The sequence below is a fragment of the Halichoerus grypus genome, chromosome 1 (assembly GCF_964656455.1).
Source record: "Halichoerus grypus chromosome 1, mHalGry1.hap1.1, whole genome shotgun sequence".
Classification (NCBI taxonomy): domain Eukaryota; kingdom Metazoa; phylum Chordata; class Mammalia; order Carnivora; family Phocidae; genus Halichoerus; species Halichoerus grypus.
Window position 1 is genome coordinate 115,006,741 of NC_135712.1, and position 27,053 is coordinate 115,033,793.

At 33.6% G+C, this 27,053-nt stretch overlaps 1 long non-coding RNA gene across 2 annotated transcripts in view; it reads left to right on the forward strand.

Moving 5' to 3' along the window:
- Positions 1-27,053, forward strand: part of LOC118526748 (uncharacterized) — a 502,548-nt gene that overhangs the window by 374,065 nt on the left and 101,430 nt on the right. The window contains exons 9-10 of one of the 2 annotated variants that reach the window (XR_004912762.2): positions 10,858-10,903; positions 12,710-12,883. This is a non-coding gene — a long non-coding RNA (uncharacterized LOC118526748). The remainder of the gene's footprint in view (positions 1-10,857; positions 10,904-12,709; positions 12,884-27,053) is intronic. The other variant, XR_013447136.1, reaches the window with a different exon arrangement.

The following is a 27,053-nucleotide window of genomic DNA, read 5'->3' on the forward strand; positions in this document are numbered from 1 at the left end:
TCTCTCAAATAAATAAATAAAAATCTTTAAAAAAAAAAAAAAGAAGCTGAAATAGGGACCATGTATTTTCTTCTACGCATCTTACAGTTCCTGAAGTCTTCTTTACTCCCAATTTTTCTTACATACATCATTACAGATGTATTGGGAGTTGATGTCATAACTTTCAATAATTAATCTTTCAAATCTAGATTGATCATTTGTAGGCTTTTCTGTTAATACCCTTTAAAAGATGAAGAAACTAAGTCATTTACATTCCCTACCACATTTCTCTCCCCACAATATCATAATATTTGTGTAATGTCTATTCTTGTGGTTATTCTATTACAGTATTTCTTAGTCAAAGTTTCCAAAGGACGCTCCTTTATCTGGATCTGAGTAAACTCCTTAGCGTTTAACCATGTGGCCATTTTCTGTGGTTTGAGATACTCCGTTCTCTTGGCTTTTGAACTGATACTTCCTCAAGGTTTTCCTGTTATCCAATTGGTTGCTTTTTATCTGTCACTCCTCCTGTTTCCTTCTTTTAAATCAAGTCCTCTTCCTTTTCTCTCCTGACATTCTTTCCCTTGTTATTGATAAACTAAACCTTGAATTTTAGTGTCATTTTAATGCCAGTGGTTCACACAATTATATCTTTATCCCTAAATTCTTATCCAGAGACTTCTATATTCAGCTGCCTGTGTGGTATCTCTGATTATTTATAGTGAACTGCCTATTTTAAATATCTCCTTAAATGTTCCAAAGTAAGTTTGAGTTTCTTCACCTCAAAACTGCTCTCCACTCCAATTCCCCTTATCTGAGTAGAGTGTGGTTTCCTCAGTGCTGACACCAGATGCTCAGGCCAGAAACCTAAATGCCATGTTCAGGTCCTCCTTTTTCATCATTACTTACTTCAAATCCTTTAGTATATTTGGCTGTTTTCTGTCTGAAGTATTACAAAAGTATTAATTTCTCTTAATGAATTCTAATGTCATCAAAGTGAAGTGTCATTGTCACATAAGCTATGCAGATATTACCTAGCTATTCTCCCCAGTTCTACTCTGGACCCCTCTAATTCAATGGACACACAATACAAAAAAAGAAAAAGTGATCTCCTTTAAAAAACTAAAGGAATAATGTCATTTCCTGCTTAAAACATTTGATGATTTTCAATTACAAGTAGAAAAAAGTCCTACTTATAAAGAGACCTAATGGCTTAGCTCTTTAATCATTCCAATCTTTTTTTTTTAATTTTATTTTATTATGTTGTGTTAATAACCATACATTACATCATTAGTTTTTGATGTAGTATTCCATGACTGTTTGCATATAACACCCAGTGCTCCATTCAATATGTTCCCTCTTTAATACCCATCACCAGGCTATCCCATCCCCCCACCCCCCTCCCCTCTAGAACCCTCAGTTTGTTTCTCAGAGTCCATAGTCTCTCATGGTTCATCTCCCCCTCCGATTCCCCCCCTTCATTTTTCCCTTTCTACTATCTTCTTCTTCTTCTTCTTCTTCTTTTTTTTTTTTTTTAACATATAATATATTATTTGTTTCAGAGGTACAGGTCTGTGATTCAACAGTCTTACACAATTCACAGCGCTCACCATAGCACATACCCTCCCCAATGTCTATCACCCAGCCACCCCATCCCTCTCACCCCCACCACTCCAGCAACCCTCAGTTTGTTTCCTGAGATTAAGAATTCCTCATATCATCCAATCTTTTTTCATCAAGCTTTCTCTTATTCCACACTTATCTGTGTATCTTTTTTAAAAGCAACTTCTTGCTCTTTAAGTGTGTGAAGACATAGCAAAAAGATGGCTATCTATGAACCAGGCAGCTGGTCCTCACCAGACATATCTGCTTGATCTTGGACTTGCCAGCCTCCAAAATTATTTGATGTTGGCTCATTATTCCCTTCTGTGCTTGGCAGACCACTATAAAGGTGCATCACCTACCCCCTTTTCATGAGATGACTCATGATACAGTAGGTCTTTCTTCTGATTATCAGTTTTGAATATGAAAGTTTTCTATATGAATGTATGCCTCCACTTTGGAAACCCAGCAAAACCCCTGGGTTTTGTACCCTGGGATTTGAACCAAGGTGGTTGATTCTGGAGAACCAATCTTGCCTCAGTTCCAGCAGCTTCTGAGGCAGAGAGCTCCTGAGGAATCTAGAAAGAGATGGATTCTAATACAATCATTGAAAGAGTCCCCACAATTGGTCAACTGTTGTCAAGAACTTGCTGGAATCCTTTTGTCTTAGCATATGATGAAAGCCAAAAAATTCTAATTTGATGTTCATGTCATCCAATTAACAAAGAACCGCAGAATTCTGGAGAATTGAAACTTAACTCCTGGACATGGGAGTTGTTATCTCATATACTTTTGGCATTTAGAGTTGATATAAAAGAAGTTGGTATTTTTTGTCAAGGTTTTGGGAAACCAAATCTGTACCGGCAGATTACTATACTGGTTTGTTTAAAAACATGGTTTTATCATTACTATCTGAACTCAAAGAGAATAATCTTATTGGATTTAACAGTCAAAGGTAGAAAATGCAAAATATCAGTGAGACATGCATCTGATTATGAGGAAAAGAAAATTCCAGGATGTTGTTGATGGGAACTTAAATAAATAGGCACAAGCACTTCGGAGAACGGTTTGGTAGCACCATGCTACTATTTCTTCTTATAGGTTCAGATGACTTAAACAGAACTGTTTGTAAAGGGTAAACTCAATCTTGCTGTATATTTATATAGAAATAAATTAAGTAAGTAATGGTGGCTTATTACAGGGTGGAAAGCTAAAAAAAATTTGAAAAGCCAACTCTTTCTTTGCTTACAGGCCTTTACACCTTTTGTTTCTTTCCTAGAAACATTTCTCCTCCCATTGTTGGATCATTCTTATATTTTTAATAATCCTACCTTCAACTTTTTCTAACGCTGTCTGTAATAATTCTGTTTATTATCCTGGCAGTTTATATTTTCTCAATTACATTTACTGAAACATATAGTTATTTTAGTTATTTCTTTGACTGCCTGGATTTCATGAGTGTACATCCAGTACATTCATACTGGAATGTAAATTCCATTAGACCAGAATCCATATGTGTCTTCTGCATTTTATTCCAGTGCCAAGAAGAAGGAATACCATAATTACTTATTCAGTGAATGCACTGATAAACAAATAACTAAATATTAATTTTACCTGGGATAAAATTTAAATGTTTATCAGTAATTACTTCATTTCTGGAACCTATTTTTCCAAAGGTAATTTGAATATACTTTCTTTAATATTCATTATGTATTTTACTTAAGTGCATCAGTCCTGAAATAAGTTTTTTTCTCAGGAGCCTAAGTATCATCTTAGTACTTCCTTAATCCGTTTTTTTTTTCATCTGCAGTCACTTAAATCATTTGTAGCTTTTGTCCATGTTAAAAAATTTGGCAACAGCTATATCTAGTCTGTCCTGTGTTGTTTATAGCTACGATATATTTGTCTTCAATCTGTTTCACTCTATTTTAAGTCTCCCATTTCATCTCATTGTTTTGTTGTGTTACATAAATTTTGGCTCCATTATATTGAATTTATGTAAAGGTCTAAATTTTCCTATAGCTTGAAACATTTGTGGACTTTAGTGAAAAACCTTCTATTTCAAAATGGGTCTTGAATTCTTTTTTTTTTTTTTTGCTTTCTCTTTTGACTTATTATATAATATCTTCGTGTAGATGTCCTGTGATCTCTTTAATTTACTTGCATCCAGTATGACTAATTCAATGACCCCTCATCAATTTTCCATATTATGTGAATGAAACTACCTATTATGTTTCCTCTGGTAGCATAGGAAACTTTATTTTAATTATAGTTTTATTTTATTTATTTTAATTCCAGTTCTTTTATTTTTGGACTACATATTTTATGTTCTGTCTGTTTTTCTCTGTCCTGAAGGAGGTGTGTTTGGGTATGAGGATGTTTGAAGGGCTATCTCAGATTGCATTCTGGATTAGTTTCAACTGTCTAACAGGATTCCTTTCTTTTTTTTTTTTTTTTTTAGATTTGATTTATTTGAGACAGAGAGAGAGAGAGAGTGCCCGAGCAGGGGGAGAGAGAGGGAAATGCAGACTCTGTGTTGAGCACAGAGCCCCATGCGGGGCTCAATTCCACGACCCTGAGATCATGACCAGAGCCAAAATCAAGTCGATGCTTAACCAACTGAGCCACCCAGGCACCCCTAACAGATTTCTTTCTTATACTCTTTTGTTCTTTTATGTTTGGGGGAACTCTAGGTTTTGGGATTATTTGACCAATTCTGGATGATACCCTTTGATACCAACAAGCCTCATGTACTCAAATGATCACTCTAATTCACAATAGTTTTCCGAGTCTTGTCTATTTTTATCCCTGCTTGCAGAGATATGTGTAAGTAATGTCTTCATTGCTATTAGTCAGCATTTGGAAGTAGGATTCCCCCCAGGGCTTTCTCTCTCTATATTTCTTAATCTGGTAGCTACTCCAAGGGATTTATTACTTCAACTTATGTTTTTTCTCCTGCTAAAACCTGGCTAAGTGTGTAGTTAGTTCTGAGTAATTATTATTATTCTACCCTTATTTTACAGACTTGTTGTCACTTAAAATATATAACCTGTGAGCCTCAACTGAGATAAGGGAGATGAAGGGCAGACCAGTGTAGACAAGTTAAAGCAAAGATGTCAGCACCAGCCTACCTGACTTCACGGTTCAATTCTACCAATTACTAGCTGAATAAAATGCTACCTTCAGCTTGTTAGTAAGACAGTTAAAAGACCTACTCACAACTATTTCTGAGCACTTCTTTAGTTAATCAGTATAAAGTGAATACATTTGAATTTGTAGTAGTGCCATGCTCCTCAAAGGTATATTCAATAATCATTTGATTATAGCAGTTGCTGTAGTGAAAATCTATAGTAAGAATAGAAAAAGGAGAATCGACAAGTGTTCCTAGGAGGCCAACTATGTAACTTCAACTGGTGGAGGAGGAGGTGGCTCTGAAGAAGACTTTCTATTATCTAGACTTTCCTCCCCATGCCTAGAAAATGTTGCAATAGTGTGCAAAGAATACAGAACCAGGTGAGCCCTAGGTTTTGAACACCAAATACTGAAAGGACAAGTGTTTGCCAAGCAAAGGAAATAACCCAATTGGTAAAAGGTTTCTGGAGGTGATCAACCTTAGGATGACTATACAATGCTTCAGCTTGGTTTCCATCATACCCCAAAGTACATAGCTCAAAATTTTATCTTGTTCCTTCTCAAAAAATGAGCAGCAATCAGAAATAAACCCAAGTGGACACTAGGTAAAAAGAAACAAAAACAAAAACAAAAACAAAACAAAAACAACAACAAAAAACACACACAAAAAAACAAAACAAAAAAAAACACATTAAAAAATGAAAATGGGAACCAGGAATAGATTCCCAGACAACAAAGGTGTTGGCTAGATAATAGAGCAAACAGAGTTCAGGAAGAAAATAAAAAAAAGGCTTTCAGGAAAAGTAAAGACTACATTAGTTGTCCTACAATGGAGAATGAAGAGTATGGAAAGTGCAATACAGTGCGTTGAAAAGAGACATATGACAGCTATCACTCAAACTACAAGGAAACAAAAACAAACAATTAAAAGGCATTAGGTAGAAAGTGATAGGCATAGATTGCAAAGAAAATCCATCAAATAATTATTTGGAAAGTTCAAAGAAGAAAACGAAGACAATGGACTTAAACCCATATTTTAAGATATAATTCAGGCAAAACTTTTCTGAAAAAAAAAAATTGAAACTACAAATTTAAGTAACAGACATGTGCCAGAGAAAATTAAACTGAAATAGTTAAAAATAAGAAAAATTGATAATGAGTGAATTTATTAAAATTTAAACAAAAACAAAAGATATCTTTTGGGCAATAAAGGTGTTTTGTTTTGGTTTCTGTTTCTGTTTTTTTTTTTTTTTTTTTTTTTTTTTTTTTTATGAAGTCCCTCTTAATTGAAGGACAACCAAGGTGCTAATAGATTTCTCCCTAGGAACATTCAATGCAAGAAGACAATGGAGCCACACCTAGTAGACCTTCAAGGAAGGAAAGTCTTGAGACAGAGATTTTATATCAGCAAGTACACTGCAGTAATTACATTGAATCTCATATTTTTAGGACATTTGTTTTAGAATACAACAGTAAGGATAACAGTGTCAAAAGAGAATGTAAATGGAAGGAGGAGGGGAGAAGGTGGAAAGTAGAATAAGCACACCAATTGTATTATATAAACTTAAATTTGAAAGATTCTACTAAGGTACATTGTAAAAAATAATAATACAGGTAGTCCCAGATGTACAGTGTTTAAACTTAGGATTTTTCGACTTTACAGTAGTATGAAAGTGATAGGGATTCAATAAAACTGCACTTCGAATATTGAATTTGGATCTTTTCTCAGGCCAGCGATATGCGGTAGAATCCTCTCTCCTGATTTCAGTTACCAGGCAGCCACATGATCATGTGGGTGAACAACAGATACACTTTAAGCCATTGTGACCCATGCAACCCATTGTGTTTTTCACTTTTAGTACAGTACTCAGTGAATTACATGAGATAGCCAGCACTTTATTTTAAAATAGGCTTTATGTGAGATGATTTTGCTCAACTCTAGGCTAATATGGGTGTTCTGAGCATGTTTAAGGTAGGGTGGGCTAAGCTATGATGTTCAGTAGGTGAGGTGTATTAAATGAGTTTTTGACATGATATTTTCAATTTAGCATAGGTTTATTGATATAACCTCTCACAATTTGAGGAAGATCTGTAGTATTGATTCTTAAAACTGGACACTGAGAAGAAGAGATAGGGGAGGAAGTTTACTCAAGTTCTTCATATCATGTTCATAATATGTATCTAGTGAACAGTACTTAAAAAAAACCCCAGGATTTTAGAGTAATAAATATAAAGGCATATTTTATTTTTTTAAAGATTTTATTTATTTATTTGACAGAGAGCATGAGCACGAGCAGGAGGAGGGGCAGAGGGAGAAACAGACTCCCCATTGATCATGGAGCCCAATGAGGGGCTTGATCCCAGGACCCTGAGATCATGACCTGAGCTGAAATCAAGAGTCTGATGTTTAACCGACTGAGCCACCCAGGTACCCCAGGGCATATTTTAAAATAAAAATACAAGCCTACCTAATATCAGAAAAAGTACAATCAAATTCAGAGAAAACAGACCACATGGTAAAAGGCCATGGAAGCAAGAAAACAAAATACTCCTTAACTCAAACACAAAGAAAATAGCCTATAAATATAATAAATATATTTGGCTAGAAACAGAAACTTTACTTTCTTATTATGCTCAAGTTAGGTTCTGATTAATATATGAATACATATTTGATAATTAATCATACTATCTCATATTCAATTTATGAAGCACTATGATTAACTGACCATCTGTCTATTTTCAGCAGAAAAGTGTATTCCACTCTTTTATTGGCCTTTAACTTAAATAGCAGATGTCCAGCTAGAATAACTTGTTTTCTCAATGATTTATGTACTGTCATTAAAAATCTTAAAAAAAAATTACTTGGGAAAAAAGAATACATAATTTGGGACCATAAAATAGTAGGTCCATAATTATAAATATGATTTACTTGATATAAATTATGAATAAAAATTACTTATTTTAAAAAGTAAAAATAAACTGCATTATATACTGAACTCCACATGTTATTTTGACCTCTTATGTATAAGATAGGATTATGGATAGTCAAACAAATAGACATATTTAGAGGAGCTCTTGATACTTACATAAAAATGGAATTAAAAAAATAAAAATAAAAATGAAATTTAAATACTTTATCTTTTCTCAATTGCACCACTTACTGAGAGACCAAGGGCCACCTATTTGACTGTTGTAAATCTCAGGTTTCTCATCTATAAAATGAAAATAATAATAACTACCTAATTGATAAAGTAGGACACACTAAATTTGGCAGTTGGTGTTTTAATGATAATTATTAATCCCTATATGAAATAGCTAACTTCTGCTCCTTGGTAGAGTTTATATGTATGTACAAACATGTATCATGTGCATTCAGTTGTTTATGAAAGCTGTGAGAAACTAAAACTTTCACATTACAATCAATTTTTAGATATCTGTTCAAAATTCATTCCACACAATATTGCGCTCTCTCTTGTTAGCACACTTTACAGCTTTCTATGAGCGACAGAAGAAAGATTAATAGTAATGTTATTAAACATAATAGCTTGCTGGGTACTCACTGTGTGCAGTAATTTAAAATGTTTTCCATGTAATAATTCATTGAATTCTAATTGTGAGATTCCATGATTATCCTTCTTACTACTGATGAGGAAACAGAGAAGAAAGAATGCTGAGGAACTTCCTAAGGTTAAGCACCAAGTAAGGGATAAACAAGCTTGTGACAACATAAAAAGACACTGTAAAGCCCTCATCCTTAAGGTTCTATTAGGGAAGGAGTAAAGAAAAGATACTGAATTTGTGGATCTAATGGGTTTTAGTAGCAGATATATTTTTAGGAAATGAAAACTGATCACTTCAAGTACCTGAGGCAAGTTACATCAAAATTATGCAGTTTGTCAAAAAATTTATGTCAGTGAATGAATATTCCTGAGAAATCTTTATTTATCCTTTCTCCCCTGCACCCCAGACTTAGACTATTTTAGATTCACAGAAAATGGCATAGGAGAAAGAGGACCTAGCTAAAAATAGTTAGCCAAGTAATAGTCTAGATGTTGTTAGTCCTGGTTAACTTAGGAAGTGTGTGCCTCTGACATTACCTTATGTAACTTTAAGCTTTAGTTTTCCATTTCTGAGATGGAAAAGAGCTAGTCTCTAACCAAACGTCTATCTTTAAATCTTATAACTTAAACATATGACTTATAAATACATAGGGAAATAAAATAGGCTTTTCTATCCTAAGAACAACCATACCAAATATATTTTCCAACAAATGTGTAAATTTAAGAATGCAGCAGTTAATATTAAAGGAAAGCAAATTAATTAAGTTACTTGGTCATGTTCTCACAGCTTTTTTCGTAGCTTCTCTAAAACTCATCCCTTAAATATTGGAGTTTCTCTGGGCTCTGTGGATCTAGTTCTTCCCCCTCAGCACCCTCTCGTTAAGTGATTTGCTTAATTTCTATATAATTAGTTATATCCCAAAATCTTTAAAATGTAGGTCTGTCTTGTGAATTGAAGACTTGGCTATGCAGGAAATTCCTCACGCTCCATAAACATCTCCCAAGCTTTTAAAACCTCTCAGATCAGATACTGCACCAGATACTGAATGCAGAAGCCACGCCAGTTATTTTCACAGAGATCATTTAATCGAGTGCATTTTGATATAGGAAGATTGAAAAGACAAATAAAGTACTGAGGTAATATAGAGATAGTAAAAGCAGGAAGCACCTAGCACCCCAAGGAAGTATATAATAATAGTTCATGTACAGATTGAAGCGATGACAACGGTAATAAAAATAAGTTAATAAATAAAAATAAATAAATAAGTTAATAAATAAAAATAAATAAGTTAATAAAAATAAATAAGTTAAAAAAATAAATAAGTTAATAAAAATAAATAAATATTTATAAATAAATATAAATAAAAATAAATAAATAAAAATAAGTTAAAATAAGTTAAAAATAAGTTAAAAGGTAGGAGGTAAAATTTAAAAGAGCTTGGTATTTCAAAAAAAAAAAAAGAGCTTCGTATTTCATTGGATGTGGGACGAAAGAAAGACAAGGTACAGGTACAGAAAAAAGATGTCTAGGTTTTGGCCTAAGAAACTTCTGCGTGCATCCCCGAAAAAGGAGCAGGCATTTGCATCTGCTTCCTTGTGTAATGATTTCACATTTTCAGCAGTCCCAGTCAACCTGGGTATCCCTATCCAGATCCCACCTCTGCTGTCCTCTCACATGGACTCTGGAGGAGGCAGCGAATTCAACATATGTAATCTGTAACCAGTACAATTAAAATTTGGGTCTGATTTTCAGCAAAGTTGCTCCTGTATTTACAAGATAGAATTATTTTAGGGCCACCAAATAAGCTTTCTAGTTCTCTGATGTTGACTTAAGCTGACAGTCTAAAGCCCTGAGCTATTTGTTTTATTTCTATTAGTTCTGTGAAGTTAGAAATAACCATTCTGCCTCTAGGCTTCTGGGTTCTAAAGGCATAAAAGGACCTCCTTTTCCTCTATAATTAAAAAAAGAAAAAATGTCAAAGGAGACCAGAGATTTATGAGAAGGGGGCTACGATTAAGGGTTGTAATCATTAATAGAAAATTATTTTTATCTGTACTATTTAATTTTAATATGTAATTATTCAGGTATCATTAATGTAATTAAATTAGTATTTTTAAAAATGTATAAAATATACAAAAGTTTGAAGGAATTCATTATTATATTTTATAATATATTATTTCTTGAACCCAGTGCCACAAAAGTCTATTCAGGTAGGCATAAGATGATGGGATGGTTTAATTGAGAAATGTGCTATATTTTTTTCTATTGCTGAAAATAATTTTTTTTTTTTTAAGATTTTATTTATCTATTTGACAGAGAGAGTGAGAGAGCACAAGCAGGGGGAGCAGTAGAGGGAGAGGGAGAAGCAGGCTCCCTGCCAATCAGGGAGCCCGATGTGGGGCTTGATCCCAGGACCCTGAGATCATGACCTGAGCCGAAGGCAGACGCTTAACCATCTGAGCCACCCAGGCGCCCTGAAAATAATTTTATTGATATAATATGTTCATTGATATTATTAAAATGATAGCCATTTCTCTTTTTTTGATTTTTATATTTTAATTTAACCATACTTATATTTTTTAGTTTTCTCAAGTTATCTTCAGGAGCACTTGGAGTAAACATTTTGTCTGTGAGTATCTACACACCTAGGTGTATCTTTTTCTCATTCTTTGTCATGTATGCTTTATCTAGCTGGATGGTACATATACCAGTTCCTTTTAAAAGAATGATTATGATAAACTAAGATTAGAAATGTTGGATTTTAAAAAATGGTATTAGAATTGTTTGGACACTTATTATGATGGTGAAAGTAGAATTTCAGCAGCAAAAGTAATCTTCTCCTATAAAGAATCACTGAGAATAGACAGAAGGGATTGCTAAGTAAGAGAAATGAAATAGAGGATTCTTTTAGAAGAGAGATGGTAAGTCTGAATTATTAGTTTAATGTAGCACATTTTCCTGGTAAATCTCAGCTGTTAGATTCCCATTTCTGATCTTTACCCACTTACTTAATTAAACATAATGACATGGTTTTCCATAGGTTTCAGATACTACTACCCACTTGTGTAGAAGAAGAAATCGAAGAATAGAGGATTATATAACCTAACCAAGCTCAAGCCATTTCAGTGGCAGGGCATGAAATGAAGGTGCATTACTCCAGTTCCTTTTACAAAGCTGGAGGACAAATAGGCACTTTTAAATTAAAATAATTTGGATGACATGAACTTGATGAAGTTTAAAATAAAACAATAGACTGTATCTTTCTAATTATAAGTAAAAAATACAGCAATATTTTTTGAAATGCAGAAAGATGAGAATGTTTTAAAATAAACTACTAATTAAATGTCATTCATGTCCCTATTTTCCTTATATTGAAGGTGAATGAAGAATAAATCAGTAAAACATTTGAAATAAGCCTCCTATCATTCTTTAACCCATATCAGTGCTTTAAATTAATTATATGCCCCCTTATTAGTCAAGCGTTGTCTTCCCTAGCTTTGTCTTAAGGGATTCTGTCTTTGCTGGGATTCTAAGAGTGCCCAAACAAAATAAGCCCTGGGCACACAATGTGGTTCTCTGCACCAAGCAGGTTCTTGAACGTCAGCGTGCGTTAGATTGATTTGGAGGGCTTGTTAAGTCACAGGTGGCTAGGCTCCACCTCCAGGGTTCTGACTCTGTAGGCCTAGGGTGAGGCCAGAAAATTTGCATTTCTATCAAGTTCCTAGGTGCTGCTAATCCCTAGGGCCATAATTTAAACACTAGTACACTAAGTGGTAACAAAGTTCACCCTGACTGACCTTCAACCAATGGCCATACCCACTGACCCACTCAGCCTGATGGAACCAGAAGACTGAATCAAAGCGGTACAGGCACCTTTCATCTTATAATTGAAACCTTGTCTCTGTTGTGGGCAAGGTGACTTTGGAGGTTTAATTGTATTTTGGAAATACTTCTCTTTCTTAATGTGGATCTAGAATAGATGACATCATTGTAGAATCGTGTGTGTGTGTGTGTAAGAGAGAAAGATTCAAAACCCCTGGCAAGGTGACCAAGAATTTAGGAAAGGCATATTTGGTCCTTACTCTCACAGAAAGATAGTAAGTGAGTATTCATAGGCCTAAAATCACCCAGAAATATTCGGTGGAATTGATCTGTAGCTGCCTTTTAATGTTACTCAGTTTGGGAGCATTAGAAAAGTTCTAATCGTGGTAACTAGCTGGGAACTAATACCCAACCCATCCTCTGCTCTCCAAGCCGTGCATTCTAGCCCAGCTGTGTCCAATCAAGGAGAGGCGGGCATTTTACTAGTTTATATAGCATTTTACTAGTTTATATAAACAGGAACCTTACATTGCAGTTGGAGCACTGAATCTATCACGCTGTTCTCTTACCTATTGGCCTATGTTCTTTTTGTTGACTGATGACTTAAATGCAGAGGGAGATGAATGTTGAGGCAATGCCAACCTCTGAGCAAGGGGAAATTTTCCCTAACAAGATGGAAGTGGTCTCTGTGGAAATGTGAATGAGGAAGACCCTACGTCTTGAGAGCTTCAGATGGAGGACAAATGCCGAGGACTTGGGTATGCCTAAGAGATGAAGCCATTTAAAGGTATGACTTTTATTGATATTCTTTTCTGTTTCAGTATGTGGACACACATTAGTAGAATGAATTTAAATTATGCTAATTTATCAGAATCCATGGAAATAGCAGAGGAGGTGAAAGAGTTCCTCTGTCTCACAAAGAGATAATCCATCATTCCCTGTTTTTCCATGTGCATTTGACCCTCATACTGTCAGCATAGTAGCACCCAGTGTTTCTAGTGTTTAAAGATTACCTTTTCAGACGCCTCATCTTGTCTCCCAAAATTGTAAACCAGCTGTTTATCTTGTGCTCCCACAAAGCCATAGATGTCTGTTCTAATACTGAAGAAAAACTAATCAGGTTGGCTCTCCTGAGAGAAAATACAGTTTGTTCACCCCTTAAAGGTGTTGTTCAAGAGAAATGTTGACCTGACTCAATTTTGCATTATATGCTGACTTCAAACTGAGGTCTTGTTTACGACAAAATTCTGTTTAGGATACTATTTACATCAATTGCAATTTGCCTCAGGTGCTTAGAACTCTTCAATAAACTTTGTTATAGGAAGCCTCAGTGTAGATTTGTTTTTCCTGTGTAGTAATCAGCTGCCACGTAGAGAAGAAAAAAACAAGATAAACTCCCTGATTTCCAAATATAATTTTTTTAAAAGTATAAAGTGGGGAGGTTGGAATGTCAATGACATGTTTAAAATCCTGATATTCACTCTGGGAGGAAGGCTTGTGCAGAGATAGAAAACATGGACTTTGAAATCATATTGATTCAGATATGATCTGTGATTGTTTAGTCCTTGTGAAATCATCCAAATTTTCAATGAATGATTTTATCATCTAATGATAATTCTTGCCCACGTATATTCTTTCACTGAAAGTTGTGAAGTGACCATTTTTCTAATTAGATAATTAGGTTATTACCAGACATTCTCTTATAAAGAAGTATTAGATTTTATCCTACAGAATGTCCAAAATAGTTTGAAATGATAATACTGCTCTTATTACTAATATTAAAAATATTGAATAAATCTTAAACTTGTTTTATAGGTTTTTAAAAAATGTTTATAGTCAGCATAAGGGGTATGTTTGGATTGTTTTCAATTTTTCCTAATGAATATGCAGAATGGTGCATATATTATTTCTTGCTTTTGAAGGGGAATCTTCAAAGTTGAGTGTCAGAAATTTACTGATAGGTAAAAGGTAAATATATCATTGATATGATACAATGATATATATAATATATGATACAATATGATATATATAAGTTTTCCCTTTATTTTGACTCTCCAGTGTTGATTGTAGGAAAATAAAACCATTTCCTTCTGGAAGTGAAATCTTGTTGCTATTATCTGCATTCCTCCAATATTAGGTCCCCACCACATTCCTCTCTTGGCACAGTTCTTGCATTATTTTTTTTCTGTGATGTGCTTGTTCTCTGTGGTGTCATTTATTTCCTCACTGCCATGTCAATTGGTACAGTGTAAGGTTCTCTTAGAGACGCTATTGGCCTGGGCTCTGGATGATATTACTTGGACTCTGTACTGATCTGTATATTAATTGGGGGAGATTTAAATTGCTAGATGCCATTACCCTGGAAGCTGCCCTGATTTTAAACATTAGTATTGGTAAACACAATTGTGAACTCAAGATCTGCACTTGGAGTATTGTCATAACTTGTGGGACAGTATGTTTGTACACTGATTCAACTCTGCTCTCCCTTTGTAACTAATCCTTCATGTCGTTCTAGTTCCTTGACCCAATGTTGGAAGTACTTACTTGAAAAATTCAAAATAATAATATTAATTAAATTTCCCTTCAAATATACTTGCAACTAACCCAATATACTAACCTTGATCTAGGTGAGAATTTAGTTATAAAATGGTAGGACACAGACCCTGCTAGCCTATAAATTCATGAATATTAGTTTGTTATGCCAGTGAACGTATTTTTTCTGCAGTACCCTCTTAGGTGATATTTCAAGGCCAGTCATGTATAATGTTGTCTGTGAACAGTGAAAAATAAGTAAGATACTTAGGATTTAGAAATGGTAAACCTGATTACTCTATTAGATGTTAATTAGAATAGAAAGATCGTGGGGTTGTTCAGATTATTTTCTATTCATTAATACTACTTAGAACAACATTTTGAATATCAAAAGAGACTAAAAAAGCAAATATTATTAAAAAATATAGAAACTTATGACAAACTTAAACAATACAAAGCTTTTATAGAATACGGTGTTAGGAAGAAATGCAATGTCAAGACTACTGAGAAAACTCTTAAAAGCAAATGAAGGTTAAGAAAATGATTGAAAGATACAAAGCATGAATGTCACAGAATATTTTTAAGGTAAACATGTTAGTCACATGTTTAGACAGTTAAGATTTATCTCAACTGACTACATAGAGTAGATGGAAAGCAAATAAAAAAATATAATAGCTATATGCTGAATTTCAATACTTATATAAACTTCACTAACTTTTGGGTTTAACAGAGAGTGGTAAATAGATAATCAACATTCAAAAGTTTTTCTTCTATTTTTGTTACAATTTAAAAAGAAGGTAAAGGGCTTGAATTACTTGTTTTAGCAAGTGACTAATAATTATGGCATTATATGAATCACATAACAGTTTTGCCAAATGATTTATTTTTGTTAAAGTTTTCTACAAGATATTTTTATATTTACTTACAAAATATTCTGGCTGCTAACCTTGTGTGATATGAATCAGAAGCAAAAATCTGTGTCATGCATGAAACACAGGGTTATTAGTCATATGTTAATAAATAGAAGACTGCCATTTAACAAATTTCCAGCATATACTAATTATAAATTACTGAAGAAAGGATGTGTATATAGATATAATTATATGAATGATTATATGCTGGGTTATATACATCTAAAGAGAAGGATTTCAGGTTTTTATTTCAAGTAGTGAGTTAATGGGTAGATGATTCACTCTGAGGATAAAATTATTTATGGGTGAATTATTACTCAAAAGCTAAGCACTATGTCATGATATTTATTCTGAGTAGCACAAATTGAACTTTCAAAATATTTTAAAAACTTCTTAACAGTTTCTACTCAGAGCAGATGAGATGATCTATTATCTGAAGACTGATGATTTAATATCCTTGACATCTCAGTAACATTTGATATTGATGTCCACTTAATTCCCTTTGATACCTTCTGATTCTTGATTTCTTTTAGATCGATTTCTTGACTTTTATTCACGACTTCTATGTTTATTCCTTTTTGCTGTTGTTATTCCTCTTTTTAGAATTATCTACCTCTAGTTAGCCAATACATGTTAAAGTAACTCACAGTGCAGCCCTGATCCTGCTTGTCTTAAAGGAGAGTTCCTGGCTCTTGGTAGGGAATTGAAGTCCGGTGTGGATGAGAATTTTCCAAGAGCCAATAGCACAAATGTTTCTCCAACTGTTATGAACTAAATGTTTGTGTCACCCTCAGAATTCATAGTCCCAGGGTGGCTATATTTGGAAATATATTTTTATCTAAGGAAATAATTAAAGTCATAAAAGTGGGATCATGATTCAATAGGATTGGTAACCTTACAAGAAGAGACAAAAGAAAGTTTACTCTTTCTCTAAGTACACACTGAGGAAAGGCCATATGAAGACATATGGAGAAGGTAGTCCTCTACAAGCCAGGAAGAGAGCTCTCACCAGTAAATTAATCAGCTGGAATCTTGACCTTGGACTTTTAGCCACCAGAACTGTCAGAAAATAAATACCTGTTAAAACACATTAAGCTTCTCTCTTGTTTGCTGGCACATTCACTTTTGGAGTACTTAGCCTCATGTAAGCATTCTGACCAACCAAGTGTTGCCATGTTAGAGAGTGTAAGTGCTTCTGTTAAGAGTCTCAACTGAACCCATTCTTTAAAAAGTGCCAGGCCCTTAAATGAAGAAACTATTTTGGAAATACTTCCTCCAGTTTACTGCTAGTCCCCAGTTGTTGGAGGTACCTATTTGAGTTGTCTAAGCTGAGGCCCCAGATATAAAGCAGAGAGGAGCCATACCTACTGTGCCCTCAATTCCTTACTTACAAAATCTGTGAGCATAATAAAATGATGTTTTATGCTCCTTTGTTATAGATGGTTCATTATACAGTGATAGATATGCAGGACGATATTTTTGAAGGATCAGTGACTATTTTTACCAAAAGAGAAAAGTATTTCTTCTCTTGAGAAGTGATTTAAATATCCTCAGATACATCGTCTAATCAAATAAAAAATTTTAAAAATTTTAAATGTATAAAGTTGTAATAGGTGGTAATAGAATCATGCCACAATGTAGATTTCCAATACTTAGTCATCAACCTTATAATAATTATGTAAAATCAATCTTTTTGATAAAAGTAAGTTGAAGACCCATGATCTCAGTTGTTAAATGTGTTTATAATTTATTTTTGCTTATTTTAATGAATAAAGTGAAGCTCAATTATTAATTGTAATGACCATCATCCTTATGATAGGGGAAATGGCCAAGTCCGTCTTTATTTCAAGAAAGAATTCATTCAATTTGATGTAAAGATTTAAAAACCACTATCTTATTATAAAACATCAGCTCAGAAAATTATGCTATGAAATGTCTGGCCAAAAAAGAAAAAAAATAGATTCAAGAAATGGAGTCATTAATATGCTTGAAATTCTATGTTCTGAAAAGACCAAATGACTAATTTTAAATCTCAGGATATTTTCTGATTAAAATTATGAAAAAAATTGCTGATATTTCTACATTTTATAGATGAACACTTTAACAGTGTTTCATATAGTTCAAATACTTTATCTTAAATTGAGTATTAGAAATTGAAATTGAAAAGATTGAAATTTATATGGATACATTTAAAACCTGTAATTATGGTCAAATTATTTTCTATAACAAGCTATACCATATTTTATTCCCACAACAAATTTAGTTGTATTAATTTCTCACAAGATTCTTACCAGTCTTGAGAATTAGAACTCTTTTAACTTTTCATTATGTTAAAATGTGAAAAAAATAATTTTTATCCATTAGTTAATGGAATGTAAGCCAGATGCTGGTCTAAGAGCAGGAGTCATTGAAAAGAACCAAATAGACCGATAAACCTGCCCTAATGGAATTAAGATTCTACTGAGGAAAGACTAAAATACATATTAAATAAATTAGATGATAATAGAGTTAAATGTTTTATAGCAAAAATGGAAAAATTGAAATGTTGGTGGTGAAGGCACACAGAATTTAATATTAAATAGAATGACAAGGGTAGCTGGTATTTAAAGGATCACATTTAAGCAAAGACTTGAAGGGATTAATTGAGGGAAGTGTTTTGTTTGTATACTTGATATACAATGTTATATTAGTTTCAGGTGTACAACATAGTGATTCAAAAAGTTTATACATTTTTCTGTGTTCACTACAAGTGCAGCTCCAGTCTATCCCTGTATATCACTATTATAATATCATTGACTATATTCTTTATGCTGTGCCTTTGATTTCTGTGACTTGTTCATTCCCTAACTGAAAGTCTGGATCTTTCACTCCCCTGCACCTATTTAGCCCAACCCCCCCCTCCCCTCTGACAACCATCAGTTTGTTCTCTGTATTTATATGTCTGATTTTGCTTTTTGTCTCTTTATTAATTTTTCTTTTTAGATTCCACTTATGAGTGAAATTGTTGTTAGAGTTGTTTTTCTCAGTCTGACTTATTTCACTTAGCATAATACCCTCTAGATCCATTTATGTTTTCTCAAATGGCAGGATCTCATCCTTTCTACGGCTGTATAATATTCCATTGTATATACAGATACCACATCTTCCTTATCCATTCATCTATTGATGAACACTTAGGTTGCTTCCATTGGGTATTGTAAATAATGCTGCACATAGGGGTGTATATATCTTTTTGAATTAGTTTTTTTTTTGTTTTCTTTGGGGAAATACCCAAAAGAAATTACTGGATCATATGGTAATTTTATTTTTAATTTTTTGAGGAAACTCCATACTATTTTCCACAGTAGCTGTACCAATTTACATTCCTACTAATGATGTAAAAGGGTTGCTTTTCCTCAACATCCTCACCAACACTTGTTATTTCTTTTTGATTTGAGCCATTCTGACAGGTGTAAGGTGATATCTCATTGTGGTTTCAATTTGTATTTACCTGATGATTAGTGATGTTTAGCATTTTTCATGTGTCTGTTGGCTATCTGTATGTATTTTTTGGAAAGATGTCTATTCCGGTCCTGCCCATTTTTTAATCAGATTGGGTTTTTGTTTGTTTGTTTGTTTGTTTTAGTGTTGAGTTGTATGAGTTCTTTACATATTTTGGATATTAACCCCTTATTGAATACATCATTTGCAAGTATCTTCTCCTATTCAGTAGGTTGTCTTTTTTTTTTTTTTTTTTCAGTAGGTTGCCTTTTTGTTGATGCCTTCCTCTGCTGTGGAAAAGCTTTTTTTTTTTTTTTTTACTTAGTCCAGTAGTGTTTTTGTTTTTGTTTTCCTTGCCTTAGGACACCTATCTATAAAAATGTTGTTAACAGCTGATGTCAGTAATTATTGCTTGTGTTCTCTTCTAAAATTTTTATGGTTTTAGGTCTCACATTTAGGTCTTTAATCCATTTTGAGTTTATTTTTGTGTATTGTGTGAGCAAGTGGTCCAGTTCATTCTTTTACATGTAGCTGTCCAGTCTTCCCAGCACCATTTATGAAGAGACTGTCTTTTCCCCATTATATATTCCTTTGTCATAGAGTAATTGACCATATAATCGTGGGTTTACTCCTGGGCTGAGGGAGTATTTTTTTTAAAACATTGTAGTTTGAGCCAAGAGACAAGGAGATATTCTAGCAATAATGATGAGGACAATGAGCAGTGTAAGTAAAAGAATAAGTAATGAGAGGAAAGGTCAGATAAAGGAATGGGGTGAGAGGCTGGTTGCTGTAGGGACTATATAGTCCACTGTAAGAATTTTGGCTTGTATTCTCAGAGTGATGGGTGCCCCCTGAATAGAAGAAGACATGATCTGACACACTGATGGAGCCCCCTCTGACTGCCGTTTTGATTTTAATGGAATTAATTATTCCTATGATTTTAATGAGGTTCAAATTCTTGGTATATGTTGTATGGGAAATTGCATTAATATAATCATAGACTTAATACACTGGTAGTCTCCACATTACATTACCAGACTAGCTATTTTAGAGGTTATAAAACAATAAAGCTCTCAGACCATATTATAATGTTCAAATCATACAGTTTTTTAAATCAATTTAAAACATGCAGTGATAAGCAGGGGAAAATAGACGAAACAGATTATCATACTTAGGATAATATTCAAACATGGAAGAAAGGCCACAGTACCTGAAAATAGGGAGTACCCAATGTTCTTAGTTTCTGTCCTTAGGAAGGCATTAGCCTTCCCTGCCAAATGGGTGGTTTTGAAGACCAGAGTTGAGGTTGAATAAAGGGTGTTCAGCAAACAGAAGGTTCCTGAAGCAACATACACTTTTATATTGAGGCAACAAAGCAGGAACTATGCCTGGCCAATAGTTCTAGTTCACCAGTAGCCCTATAAGGGGCTACAGACTTTATTTTCTTTCTTGGTAGAGTACTAGTGGGACCATAAAGGCAGTCACCATGGGATAGCCAAGGTATTACCTCATGAATATTGAGTGCCTCATCTATAGTAAGTACACATTAATATTTGGTGTTTCTGGTTCTTCCATCCCTTTTTTATCTTTGTTCAGCAAAGGTATTATCTGTTAATTTATCTTTGCTTAAAATGTCCCACAGATTACCAATTTACTATAACTTATGCCTTATATGTTCTTATGGGTTACTAATTTACATTATCTTTGCTTAACCTGTCTGGTTGATTACTTACGTATTTACACTGAAATGTTTTATTCTGTCCACATCATTTCAGTTACCAACTTACTCTTTACAGGGATTTTCTTATTTAGTATGATATTTAGCCACTGTTTTGAATAATTTGACAAATGAGACCTATCTGTCATCATTAACCTTAAATTTTATGAAAAAAATTCTACTTTATATCATATTTAGATCCTTCACAATTTATTTTCTTTCTAAATTCTATGAGATCTGTTGAAACTAGATACCAACACAAGTATGTCAAACTTAGAGCCAATGGTCTATTAAGTAAATTTACTTAGGAAATGATTTTTGTTTTTTAAGACTCTTGAGTTAGGCAGTCTTTTTCTTTAAAGCTGTTGGCTTCTGGACTGAGAGCATGCTGGGAATCCTAAGCCAGCCCCTTGGTAGAACTGCATGCTGGCTGTTTGCCGAAATGGGGTACAGATTTTTATTACAGCTCTTTTGCTATTTCTTCTGCAAAACTGAATTCTGAGATGCACTCTATAGCAAGAACCTTTATTTATGGGTAGGATAAAAGCAAAAACTAATTTGTTGGTGACAAATATAAATAGGTCCGGTCAGTTAATTATATCAACCCACATTATTATAATGGAGGAGAGTAAAAACCTCTATTTGTGAATATTCAGTCAATGATTTCCTGAGGTCAGGAGCAGTGTGATAAGGAGACTACTGACTAACCTCCAGGGCATTTTGATTTGTACCATAAAGAAATGTTATAATCACTGAGAATGACAAGAGCATTTATATTTAGGAAAAAATCAATTTGTTTACAGTGCATGTTACTCTTTGAACACAAACCTGTGTGTCTGTCTAACCTGACAAGAACTCAGTTGCTGAAACATTTATGGTGATAACATTTACCTCTAAATAATTAACCTAAAGAGAATTAATGTCTTTTTGGCTTTTTGGGGATTTTTTTTTTTTTAATTGATGAGGACAGTAAAATAGTTGTGTAGCACTAATTAAAATCTAAAATATTCCTCCTTTAGTAAAGTAAGGGAAACATCTTTTGTATGGCCCAGTAACTGCATAGGAAACCCCAAAGCTATTTTTTATATAAATAATATGTTAAAATGTTTATTATTGAGGACTTAAGACCTAAATAGAAAAGATGATATAAAAAAAAAGATTTGCTAAACATTTTCTGACATCGTGATATAAACAGAAGTCATGGGTGTTTGAGGACAAACCATTTCTGAAGCATTAATATAAAATAATTTTAAGTAATTTCAATTCTTTATAAATGAGAGACATCTGCAAAAAAAAAAAAAAAAATTCAAGGTCAGCACACAGCTCCAAATAAATAATGGTTTTTCAGAATATTAACTTCTCATGTGGTAAGGAAATTCTCCTTTCCAAAGAGGACAGAAAACTATTTATGTAAAAGCAAGCTATATTCAAGGATAAATTATTTTTTGGATATTTTTTGTTTTTCAAAACCTCCCTCAATTATGATGTCAAATTTGCCATCTTAGCTGGGGCTTTCAAAGACTAAATATATTTTCATAGAATTATTTGCTATTTTTAAAATCTGTGTTTTTAGGAATTGGTCAGGATAGAAAGATAAATGGTAATCAGAGAATACCTATTATTTAATTTAATATTAAAGTGTTCAAGATCATTAAGAATTTATACTGAAATACGGTTATTGATATTAAGAGTCAGGGCATTTAGTACACTCTTCAGACAGCATGAGGGAAATAACTGGTTAAATAGGTACAGCATTGTTGAGAGTTTACAGGGACAGAGCCTCTTGAAAGATAGCAATTATTAATATTTTGTACAGTTAAACACATGTTTATAGTCTCATAAACTTAAAATACTTTATGGAAAGACTGTTAAATTGTTTGCCACGAAAAGTCAGCATGTTAAATTTACAAGGTTTAAGTAATTTAGAGGACCTCTAGATGTTTGAAAGCAAAAATTATCAACCAATCTAATTTGTCCAAATACTCATGTAAAATGGGAACATTAGTAAGCTTTTTCCTAATCCAATTTATAATATTATGTACTTAAAGTCTCTAAATTGTATTTCAAAGTCTAGACTTGGAATATTACTTTCCCTTTAATATTATACATTATTTTTGGCTTCTTATTTAGCTAGATGGTGACTGTCAAGACTTTTGATCTTCATTTTTTCTTTTTGCTTTAGTTGCTCCTTCTATGAAAGGTTTTGTGGATTTTTTTTTTTTTTAGTCTTAATGAGGTATAATTGACAAATAAAAATTATATACATTTAAGGCCTACAACCTGATGTTTTGATATATGTATACATTGTGAAATAATCATAATAAAGCTAATTTGCATATCCATCAACTCACACAGTTACCTGTGTGTGTTTGTGTGTGTGTGCTAAGAACACTTAATATCTATTTTCTTAGCAAATTTTAAGTATATAATACAGTACCTTTAACTATAGTCACCATGCTGTACATTAGATCTTCAGAACTTATTCATTTTGCATAACCAAAGCTTTGTACCTTTTGAACAACACATCCCATTTCCTCCAACCTTCAGCCCCTGACAACTACCATTCTCCTCTTTGCTGCTATGAGTTTGACTATTTGAGATTACACATATAAGTGAGGTCATACAGTATTTGTCTTTCTGTGTCTGCCTTATTTCACTTAGCATAATGTCCTCCAGATTTATCCATGCTGTCACAAATAGCAGGATTTCAAGAAAGGTCCTTTTTAAAAGCTCAGTCCATTTAAAGCATTAGAAATTCAGTTTACCCCTTCCTATTTTTTTTTTAAATTTTGCCTATTTTAAATAAATGCTTCTTAATTTCTATAGACTAAGGTAAGTAAAAAAAATAATTCATTATTATATATTTTATGGAGGCTAATCTTTTTTTCCCAAATTCACAAAAAATTGAGTTTTAGCCAATTGCATGTTTATCACATGAGATTACCTCAGGGACCAAGAAAAAGAGTCATTGGGTTTTGGCAGCTTTTGAGATGCATATCTCTGGTGACCCAGTTTAATTGGCTCCTGTAGGTGAGTTCATCTAAGCATATCTGCAGACTCATCAGGCCTTCAGTTGAGATCAAAGGCCCTTTCCCAGAAACCCAAAGAAGTCTTTTCTTTTTTTTTTTCTCTAATTAAGCTAATATTTTTTTCTTGCTAGAAAATTGTGTTTTCTGTCTTTATGAACATCCTCAAACACTGTTAGAACTTTAAGAACTCCAGATACATCTGGGCTTCAGGCTAAATACCAATTAAACAAGTTTTAAATGCTAGAGGAGTGACTCTGAGCAAAATTTTTCATTTGGTCTGTTACTTTGTCAGTTTCTCCCGGCCTTTGAATAAATTCTTTTAAATTCTTGTCAGGAGTCTCACCGTGCTAAAGAGAAAAGAATTTGAGTTCAGATCCTACTTGGGGAAGGAGTCCTGGTGAATTTCACAAGTACTCATGTAAAAAATACTTGGAAGGCTATATTCTAGAAAAAGGTGCATGCCAGAGGTGGAGTGAGCCTTAACAAATTAAAACCCAGACATAATTCAGCTCAGTAGCTAATTGGATTAAGACAATCAGCCCTAAGTCTAGCTGCCCAGCAAAAACCCATAGCCCATTCTATTAGAAGATAGCAACATCTGGAACCTATACAATTGTCACTTGACAATTGGCATTCAGGTTCTGTACATGATGAAGTAGCTAGTTTCAGATTTCACTTCATGATGAACACATAAAAATGGATAATACATATAAAACAACTATTTTGGGGCTTTAGCAGTGAAAATCACAGGGCTGTGATTATTGAGAGAAGAGAAATACATAGGCAAACCTCAGAGAGAAGTGGAGTCAAAGTTGAAATCAGCAGTATATTGAAAGCTGGAGGGAAGAGATTGGAGGTTAGCACTGCCAAGCTTCCCAGGAAGAGGGCACCATGGAGAGCAAGTCCTGAAGTCTCTGTATGGCTTTTCCCTATGTCCCTGCCTAACTGCTAAGATGTACACATAGAAGGTGAGGCTCCTGGAGGCTTGACAGGGAATGGTTTCTGAGCTCACACGCTGGAGGTCTGACATAGCCAAAGAGGGAAAACTGTAAACACCAGGCATTTGTTTGAGACCACATGAAGCCCATGTCCTAAGATTTAGGGCCAACCTTCAGAAAAGTGTTAAACCTTAAGACTAAGCAGAAACCTGAAATATCTCTACCCTAACAAAGCCTAAAACCAAACCTTGACAAGAATAAGATAATTTGCTTTAAGATTAACTGCCTGCCACAATAGAAGTCAACATAGGTTAGAGCATGGGTTGACAAACTATGGCCTGTAGTCCAGTCATCTGTTTTGGTAATTAACTTTTATAAGAGCATAGTCGTGGCTGTGTTTACATATTTCTGTAGCTACTTGCGCCCTACAATATCAGCGTTAAGTAGCTATCTGTGGCACAGTGGTCCCCAAGCCTAAAATATTTCCTGTCTGGTTCTTTAAGAAAAAACTGCCAATTTGTATTTTAGAGGAAGATAATAGAATTCAGTCTTTGGAACCATACAGAATAAAATAAAAAACTACTAGTCACAGTAAGGTAATTTGATAATCAAGAGATAAAATAGTAAATATTAGCAAACAGATAATCCAGATATGGAGGCAATGGACAAGAATTTCAAAGTAACTATAATCAGTATATTAATGAAAATAGAGAAAAGATACAGATAGAAGAAAAAAATGAAAATAATTCAATAGAAAGTTAGAATCAATGGAAAAAATCAAATGGACATTACAGAACTAAAGAATATCTCACATCATCTTGCTGACTAGACACAGCAGAGCAGAATTAGTGAATTTAGTGATAAGTATTAATGTTTGAATGTTCTACTTAAATAAAAATTTTACTAAATTAAAGAGTTAAAAAGTTGTGCATTCCTTGATAATGTTAAGGAATCTTATCTAGTAAAATTGTGGTAGACTCAAATAGGATTTCTTTTTACCCCTTTGTGCTGTTCTCATTTATATTGAATAGTTGTGAAGCAATATTTCAAATGTCTGGTCTAATAGTAGATTACTTTTTAATGTCAAAAGTTCCATTTTTTCAAGTTTGTAGAGTGGTTTTAGGAATATATTTAGAGGGGAAATATATGGACATATACTTTATTTAAAATCAATTTTGTCTCAATATAGTGGTATGCATGTTTGATTTTACTATAATAATTGATATATTTATCTTAGGTCATAGTCAATTTTTTCTTTTTAGATTTCATAGCTGTTTTCTTTGAATTCTTGAAATATAGGACAAACTGTTACTTGATTTTATCTTCTCCATTGATTTGGAGGGTATGCCATGTTAATTTTGGTTAACACTCAAGATAGAAGGTGTTTTTCCAAATTTTTTCTTGTGGTTGAATTCTAGTGTCCTAGCATTGTGGTCAGAAAAGGCACACTGTATGATTTTGATCTTTTTGTGTTTGTTGAGGCCTGTTTTATGATCTAATATGTGATCTATTCTGGAGAATATTCCACAAATACATGGAGGCTAAAAAACATGCTACTAAACAATGAATGGGTCAACCAGAAAGTCAAAGAAGAAATAAAAAAAACAAAAACATGGAAACAAATGAAAAAGAAAATACAATGGTCCAAAGTCAAAGCCTAATAGGGAAGTAAATACCTTCCCTCTACCTTCCCTAAGAGGGAAGTAAATACCAATACAGGCCTACCTCAAGAAGCAAGAAAAATCTCAAACAACCTAACTGTACACCTACAAGAGCTAGAAAAGGAATAACAACTGAAGCCTAAAGCCAGCAGAAGGAAGGAAATAATAAAGATTAGAGTGTAAATAAATGATATAGAAACTAAAAAAAAAACAATAGAACAGATCAGTGAAACCAGGAGCTGGTTCTTTGACAAAATTAAGAACATTGACAAGCCTATAGCCAGACTTACCAAAAAGAAAAGAGAAAGGACCCAAATAAATAAAATCACAAAAGAGGAGAAATAACACCCAACACCACAGAAATACAAACAATTGTAAGAGAATATTATGAAAAAACAGTATGCCAACAACTGGACAACCTGGAAGAAATGGATAAATTCCTAGAAGCACATAAACTACCAAAACAGAAACACGAAGAAATGGAAAACTTGAACAGACCAATAACCAGCAAAGAAAGTGAATCAATATTCAAAAAGTCCCAACAGGAGTGCCTAGGTGCCACAATCTGTTAGGAATCTGACTCTTGGTTTCAGCTCAGGTTGTGATCCTGGGGTCTTGGGATCAAGCTCCCACATTGGGCTCCATGCACACTCAGCATGGAGTTTGTTTAAGATTCTCTCTCCCTCTCC